Below are 9,441 nucleotides of genomic sequence, written 5' to 3' on the forward strand. Positions count from 1 at the left end.
TTTGGAGAGAACTCTCCAAAACGACATTATTTTATCTTAGGTTATGTTTTTTAAAAAATGAAAATAAAATGATTACGTTTTGGGGAGATTCCCCAAAACGTCGGCGTTTTACATTTGATTTGGTTTAAAACTTAAACAACCTTTGCTCTCTCTCTCTCTTTTCTCTGTCAATCTCGACTCACTTCTCTTTTGTTTCGGCCTCTCTCTCTCTCTCTCTCTCTCTCCCCCCCCCCCAGCCATCACCCACCGCATCCCATCCCAAGTATCGCTCTCTCTGTGTGCCTGAGCTAGATTTTGGATTGTTTTTTTTTTTTTATTGTTTGGGCAGGGGGTTTTGAGTCGTAGGTGGAGGCCATGAGGGCCAATCCACCCCCAGTATGCGGACAAAGGCACCCGCCCACAGAGGGTGGGGCGTAGAGCCAACGACCCTCGATGAGTGCGGGTGGACCCCTAGCCTCAACTTTCTTCTCCAACAAACTTTCGCACCTTATTTCTTTCTCTAGAGAATCGCATGGCACCTGGATTTGAGCCAAGACTCACGACTACGCGCATCAAGTGTTGATTTGTACCCAATTGTCCCATGTAGATTTACTCATAGAACCAACATAATTCCAAAACTCTCCCATGCTCTCAAAACTATCACTTGCTCCCTTCCTCCTTTCTCCCAACTACCATCACGAGTCACAACTGCTCGCATTGTTAGCCCAACTCAACCACCGTTTTTACCACCTTACTTAAGCACTAAACCATAGTTATAGTAATATCTTCTATTCTCTTCCTTCTTTCATTTTCACCATGTAATCTTGAAAGTCAATAGATTTACCTTAATCAAAGCTCTCATTCGTTCATTCAATAACTGGTTTTGGATGCTACAATTTTGTTGGCATGAGAAAAGGGAAAGTATTGCAGAATTGTGCTTAAAGCTTATCTCAATATGAGGGTGTGCATCATGGTGTAGTCATCTATACCCGATGAATGGTCCAAGTGAAGAGGTAGATTTAGGGCATAAATTTTGGCATTTGCTTTAAGTTAGGTGCCTCTTTTCTTCCTTATTTTTTCATCTCTATGTCTCTCACTCTCTCATTATTTGGTGCGTTCTCTCCACTTCGGTAAGCCTTATTCTCCCTTTCTCTGGTTTTATTTCTCTTTAAGAAATTATATTTGCAATCATAGAATGCGCAAGCACCGTGCATTCCTTTTGACAAAAATAAGTAAATATGAGACCCAAGTATTTATGCTTGATTCTTGGTAGGAAAGTTATATCTTTGATGGGTTGGTGGAAAGATTTTGCCTTTCGGCGCTTTGTTTGAAGGACCGAGCGTTTGTATCTCGCTTATGCATGCTCTCTCTCTCTCTCTCTCTCTCTCTCTCTCTCTCTCTATGTTGCTTAAATTGAAATGGAGTGTGGATAATGCACATATAAGGCTAAAAAACAGGCACGAAGTGATATTTTCTTTAAAAAAAAATAAAGAAAAGCAAAATTGCAAATTCTATGTTGTAAGTGAACCTTGTGTTGGGTTTTAATCATCTGACTGTATATTTTGGAATACAAATGTCGTAAAAAAAACAAAACCTTTTGTTAATGTAGTGTTTCGCACATCTAGGGGGAAATCCCCCTCACTCCTTTTGTAAAAGCAAATGAACGTGAGTTGCAATACGGAATCTCTTGTTTTGACGTGAGTCAAATATGAATTTGGTAGTTTATGGGTAGGATGTGCTACATGTAACAGATTGCTTGTACCCAACCATATCAATTTGAAATATGCATCCTATCACCATAGTGCTCTTGAATGGACTTGATAAGAACTTTGCAAACGATCTTAATACATTATTCTTTTTTCTTCTCTATTATCATCAACAAACATCAATGTAAAAGTAATGGACCAGCTTGCATATGATTATTAGTATGTGTTATACATTTCAAATGCTTCTGGAATGGTAGAGATCCAAATTGTTGACGCTATTTTTGATAGGATGTTCTATTCTTTCTTTTCATAGACAAGTCCTATATAAATTATAATGCCATTGCCAAGATTTTTTTAATCTAAAAGTACTCACCTCCAGGCAAGCTCCTCTTTGAGCATCATGGAAAGGTAAAGTGCTCACTTCCAAGCTAGTATCAAGGAGACCAAAAGTGCTTCCCATCCAGGCGAGCACTATAGGAGCAAAAGGGCTTCTCATCCCGTCAAGCAACGTGAAAGAGCATAAAGTTTGCCACAATAGCCAGTACTTGAAAAGGCAAAGTGCTCACCCCAACGAGCATCATGGAGAGCAAAAGTGATTGCCGTCCAAGTGAACACTATGAAGAATAAAGTGCTCGCCACCCAGTTGAACACCCCGGGAGCAGAAGTCCTCGCCACCTTGGTGAGCAACCTAAATGAAGCACAATGCTCCTCATAGTAAGTAGCAAAAGGGATTTTCTAAACTAATTATTGAAGAAAAATCCACAAAAAATCACATTTTATCATTAAAAAAAGGGAGAGAGAATGGAAGTTCTATGTTTTTTGTTCTCAAAGCACAATTTAAACTGGTTTTTTGGAGCCTTAAGTGATGTTTAAGTCTTACGTTTCAATTAATGGTCGAATCTAGAATAATTAATTATACTCATATGGATAGATTTGTTTAATAGGCACTTAGTATTCTACCACATTTTCTTATCAAGTATTGCTTCTACTAGACTATTAGTCTATTATATAGTTATATTTAATACTCTACCAATATGTCTTAATTATTATAGAATAATATTAATAGACTAATAGTCTAGTATATGTACACAACATAGTATAACCATCATACATATTACATATGTAACAGTCTGCCAGAAACTCAAGTGATGAATTTCTTTAGGCTTTAGGAATCTTGTGAAAACTCAAAAGTCTTCACGTATCAACTAATCGCGTAGGTTTTAGTCTGTCAGCATAGTCAATGTTGCCACTCATTATGTGCCAGAAGCGTGATTTTATTTATTTGAAATACCTAAAAGTGTCAAAATGAGATACAGTCTACGCCATTAGTTTCGTTTGAATATTTAGGATTTTATGGCACAATAAAACCACTTTCGATTTTCAGACAAAACACTTATTCAAGAACTCGTTTTGATTATTTTGAGGTACTTTGGAGTCGAATTTTAATAAAATATTGATACTTAGAATTTTACAGTGTAAAGTTTATTTTTCACTTTTCCGGAGTAAATAATAACCTCAATAGTAGTAACTACGAGCAGTGTTTTCAAAATCACAATGTGAAATGTCCAAATTAGGTTAGGGAAGTTTTATATTAACACTTGGCAGGATCTAGTCACACTTGATGAATATTATTGGACACTTGGCACCAAGAGAAACCATAAGATAGAAAATGTGAAAGAAATCAAGTTTTGTGATCATGCCACATAAGCAAAACAATATTCTATCCAACCATCCAATTTGCACCAAATGAAATAGGGTTTCAACCTTAGAAAATCTTAAACACTTGGAATCCAACTGAAATCCCAAAAACTTGGTTGAAACCGAAACCCTAAATGGATTCTCCATTTACAAAATTTGCTTCAAAACCCTAAATGGATCCAGTTACTAGCTTAGTGTTTAATCAAGTAAATCACTTTTACATGTTATTAACCACTCAAATTTATATTATGATATCATTATTCAATACTTTGAAACATTGGAAATTTTATTGGACTAAGAAAAATTAGATTTTGGCTTGATAGCAACCTAAACCCCAACCAAACCTTACTGAAACCCTAAATGGGAGCCCATTTGATTAAAACCTACGAAATTGAGCCACCTTGGCAATGCTTATGGAGGAATTTTTCCCTATCATGGCTGACCAAACACTATCCAAAGCAGCTGCAAATAGTACATGATGTGAAAACAAAAGGCCACCTCACTCTTCCATCTCACACGACAATCCAAAGTAGAAAACCATGGGCTGGTTTTGCCCTTTGTTTTGGCTTATACAACCATCACTCAAGTGTCATTCATAGTCATCTCATCACCCCCTCAGTTGTGTAAGAAGGGGTCCAATCCCTTCCCCTTCATTTCATCCATTTCCCACATTTTGCTTGAAGAGAAACCTAAAGACACTCTTGGATAATTTTCCTAAGTCACTTTGCTAGCCATTTTTGAAGTTGTTGTATGTATTTTTTAGTATAGCTTCTGTGTATATCCTTTTTGTTGATTCTCATGGTCATTGGTTAATCAAAAGTTATGTTAAGTATGAAAAGGTCATTCTGAGCGGTAAACTGGACAATACTTGATAGTTTGGTGTTTTTGACTAAGCTACTGGTAAGATCTTGGTATGATTTTTCTTATGGAGTGTAGTTAATATATTTATATGAAATATTTATGAGAATCCATAACTTATAATGACTTTGCCACTCTTACACTAACTCCTCACCCATTACAAGCACGACTTCTAGCTTAACCATGTTACTTCGTGACATTCCCCAGTCATGCTTCCACTACGCACTCTTACATTTATTCTGTCACTTCGTACTTACTTCCAGCCATAAGTCAATTATGGTAACACTTGTCACCTCAGACTACAAGTCACATCATAGATACTTCGAGACACTGTTCCACAGTTCCCAACACTACTCACCACGCTCTACGCCCATCAATCACGCAACCATCATTACCTTTGCGACACGCCACACGGTGTATCACTTCACCTCATGGAGTACACTCCATTCACACACGCTATGTCACATCACCACTACGGCATACACGCCATATGGTGAATCACTCCACTACACGGAGTACACTCCACGTGTACTCTTCCCAATCCACACAACACCATGTCACCATTACAGCACATATTTCACAACCACACTTCGCAGTATAGTCCATAACACTTCACAGCACAGTACATCACATCACCACACTACACAGCGAACTCTACAAATACTAATAGCACAGTCCACAATCTAACCAACCAACAAATAACATAAATAACGAGGGATAGAGGGTTATACCATCAACGGGATAACCTGTGCGTTGTTCGCTGACCGTCACGGTTGATGATGTTAGAAGGGTCGTACAGTGGCTACAGGTGTGGATCTATACGTAGAAGGGTTAGGTTATGGTCCTGGGTGGTGGTCTCATGGTGGTGCCGAGGTGGCACACATCGAAGGCACAGTGGCTCATGGAGGAGTTTAGGCCGTGGGTCTCAAATAGGGGAAATCGGAGGGAGAGCTTGGCTGGCCGTGGGCTGGCCATGGAAGGCTTAAGGTGTTGCTGGTGGAGCTGTGGTGGCGTTGGGGTGGCGCCACGGTGGCTGGAGGCAGTGGATCTAGCCATGAGGTAAAGAGGAGCCGTGGGAGAGTGCGAGAGAGTGGGGGAGCTAGGTGGCTCAACTAGACATGAGGGCGACTAGGGAAGGTCGTCAGTGGCCGGAGGAGGCTCCGATGGTGGTGCGGTGGCCTGGGTAGCCCCGTACGGCGGCGCAAGGGTGATAAACCCTTGCGTGAGTGGGGAAAAGCCTGTGCGTGTGAGGGAGGACTATGGGCTTCGGGTCAAGGGGGGAGGAAGGGGCAGGGAAGGGGAAGCTCATGGCGGTGCTCAGTGGCCATGGGTGACCGTGTACGGCGGCGCACGAGAAGAGAAATGGGTTTTACCCATTTCGATTGGCTTACCGTGAGAAGAGAGAGAGAGTTGCGCGTGGGGGAGTCAGTGGTGGCTAGCTTAGTCGCCGGCGTGAAAGGACACCGGTGGTAGTGGCGGTGAGACCTGGCGGCGTGCGGCGGCGCTGTGCTGGAGGAGGAGGAATTCGACTAGAGGGAGAGAGGCGTGCGGCGTACGTTGGGGAAAAGGGAGGAGAGAGAAAGGGAAGGGAAAATTGAGGGAGAAAGAGAGGGGGCTTGGGCATTTAATCAAAACCCTTCATCTTGGGATCCTCAAAACGATCTAACGGTGGAGAATTAAAACACTGATTTAAAATGCATAAACATTAACTTAATTAAAAGTATTGAGAGAAATTAAGGTAGAATATTATTTAAACTAAACTTTAGTCTATAAAATAATATTCCTTCATCATTAATAAAATGATGAAGTCTTATTTAATATCTTTAAAAGAATAAAGCCATTTAATTAATTAGAGTTTTCAACATAATTCAAATCCTATAATATTTTAAATAACTAAAATCATTTTAATAAAATGATATTAAAATGATTTCCAACAATTATAATATTTTTAGAGCTCTTCAAAAATATTATAATTGTCTTATTTAAAATCAGGTTTGATTCAATAACACTGGAAATACCCCATATAAATATTTTCAGTGCATTTAAAACATTGGGCGTACTTTAGAAATTACATAATATCTTTAGAAACACGCCATCGAAGTTTGACACACATAACGAGGCTTGCAGTAGCTAGAGAGAAGGGACAAACTGTTACATAATTTCCGTCCTCGAAATTTGCTTACTTCAGAAAGAATGAGTGGGGTGTTACAGTTAACACTTTGATTTACAATATTGTTAAACATTTTGTTGGTACTTCTTTTAATATTAATACTCATATTAGTAATTATTTAAATAATTTGAGATGCCATATTATGTCTGATTATAGATGATATCAAGATATTTTTCCTCTCCTAGCTATTAATTACAAACCCCTGAACAAGGTATTGAAATGGATATCTCATTCCCATTAAGAATGATCGGATACAAAAACTTAGTGATGTTTCAAATTTTTATAAGTTTGATATGAAATATGGTTTCTAGCAAATACAGATTAGTGAGAGTGATAAGTACAAAACTGCTTTTACCACTCCCTTTGGATATTATAAGTGGAATATTATACCCTTTGGTCTTAAAAATATCCTTAGTGAATTTCAAAATATCATGAATGATATTTTCAATTCATTCAGTCATTTCACCATTGTTTACTTACATTGATAATGAGTTTGATTGCCCTTATTTCAACAAATGGAGTTGTAGAGGACAAAATATACAAGGCCCATAGTGTTTTCTAGGCCCAACCCAAGGTGAGGAGACTTATCTGGAGCGAACAAAGAGAGAAAGAATGAGTAGACAAAAGGTTAAGTGAAGACAATATGTCAGGAGGAAAATGGGGGATGTGACATAAAGGAGAGGAGGTGTAGAAGATAAGAAGGGGGAACAAGACGACCTCGAGGACTTTGGGCCAGGCTTCTCCTTAGAGGGCTTCCTCAGCCACACGACAGGAGCTCCAGTGACAATATCTTCACCAAAGACAAACCTCTGATATCTATTATACATTGAGGATGGTAAACCATGAGAGACTATAAAACAAGTATATTATAGTGGACTATCCCCTCTCCGAACCCCCGTGGAAGTAAACCCAATGCCGAATCATGTAAATTTATGTGTTCATCTTTTTTACTTTCTCCGTATATATTTCTTATTCATTGCCATGGACGTATGCACGGACACTATATAGCCGCACTAGACCACTATCAGAGGCTTCACACCAAACCGATCGAGGCCTGAACAACCTCAGTAGGTCAAGAATGGATCTTTTTCCCATTCTGGTCTGTTTTGCCGATTTTAGGCGTTAACAGATGGCACCGTCTGTGGAATCAATTAATTTTTTACATCGGAGGTGGGAGGATGACGATTTTTTGGCACACTATATAGTCACCGAATGAGCAGATGAAATTCTCTCAGATAAGTATTCTCAACCTTTCGAATTTTATTTTTATGAAAAACACTGTTGCAGAGAATGAGCGAGTGAACCTTTCATCGCCTAGGCAATTAAATGCACTGCACTTGAGTGCTTTCCATACACCCAATGTGTAAGGTCGGGGGACCAAACTCCTCAGCCACTTGAGCTTATATAGCGCCCACTACTCCATGTGATTTTTAGTACACAGTGTATTTAAGTGAGCAGTGTAAATATTGTTCACAAAAATACACTAGGTGCATGCACGTGCACAACGGGCAAACACTATGCACTTAAGTGCACAGTGCCTGAATAGGCATCACGTCTTGATTGTGCCTGGTATGCACAGTGCGGGCAGCCCACTGTGGGCTAGGTGAACCTACAGACGGCCACCATGTGAGCCATCGGAGGTTTTTGTCTTTGACACTAGCATCCCAGCTCACAGTAGATTGTTGTGAGCCCCCTACTCCTGCCGATGGTAGCCACTTGGACTATTAGTGTCGTTTGCCCTGAAAGGGGTGGTCCCTTGCCACCAAGGAGGCCACACGGTGGCCTACTGCCACAAACCCTGTTTACAAGAAGAGCAAACGAGGCTTACGACTTGAGCCTCATTTGCCCAGGGAGCAGCACCGACAACCACCACGTGGTCTGCCAATGGTTTCTATCCTCCCTCAAAGGTAGCCCAATGTTGGAAGACGTGCACGCCATGCACAATAGAGCAGCTAGTGCACAGCTTGAAACTCTCACAGCACCCACTAGCTGGCAAGACCACCACTAGGCACTACCAAGCCAACCTAGTCCTCCACGGCCAATGACGAGCACCTCAGTCATGCAAGCGGGCAAGCTCCCCACCCTGCATCCAGCCGAGTCCTCCACTACCACATTGTGAGCTTCCCGGCCATGCACGCATCCTGTCCCGACCATGCACACATCCTGTCCTGACCATGCACACATCCCAACTCTGCCACCTACTTGTGGGCACCTCCCACTCGTCATAATACGAGCTCCTTGGTCACGCAAGTTAGCAAGCTCCCCACCATGCACCTCACCTAGCACCCCCTCCACGGCCACAAACAGCTCGACCCAGCCAACGTTTAGATGATACTAAGCTCCTTAGCCAAGAACAACCAACTCCTCGACCGACCACTGGCGGGCAACCACCTCCTCTGCAATCTGCTCCTCAACCACATATTCCTTAGACAGACTCTCCCCATCCATGCAAGCTCTTCACAGAAACGTTACTCGACCCCTTGCTCCTCGGACAGACAATCCCTAGCCATGGGACAAACATTCCTCGGCCATACACCTATCGACCATGCAAGTAGGCAACCTTCCCTGCAACTGCCATCCTGGCCACCTTGCATGTCGCATGCACACCTCGGACAACCACCTCCTCTGCCTGAAGCAAGCTCCCCACCATTCATCACAACCATTGTGTCTCGACCAGACTTGTCCCAGCCACGACTAAGGTAGCAAGTGACGAACTCCCCCACGACCCAAGACCTATCTCGGCTACCCATTAGTAGCGAGATCTTCCTCAACCTGAGACTTGTCTGAACTGCCCTCGGCGAGCCCACCTTCCTCGACCTTGAACCCACAAGGCACAGAGCTGCCTGCCCACATGCATGACGGGCACAACGCCATGCATCGTACTCTTTCACTTCGGGCAACCTCTTGCCCATGCCACTAAACATACTATCTGACAGCGGGCAAACACCACGACGTGAACACGTAAGCCTTGGCCAAAACCGACGAGGCACAGGAACCTCCTCATGCAAGTATTTCCAGCGGGAAACCACC

Source organism: Juglans microcarpa x Juglans regia, chromosome 4S (genome assembly GCF_004785595.1).
Source record: "Juglans microcarpa x Juglans regia isolate MS1-56 chromosome 4S, Jm3101_v1.0, whole genome shotgun sequence".
NCBI lineage: Eukaryota > Viridiplantae > Streptophyta > Magnoliopsida > Fagales > Juglandaceae > Juglans > Juglans microcarpa x Juglans regia.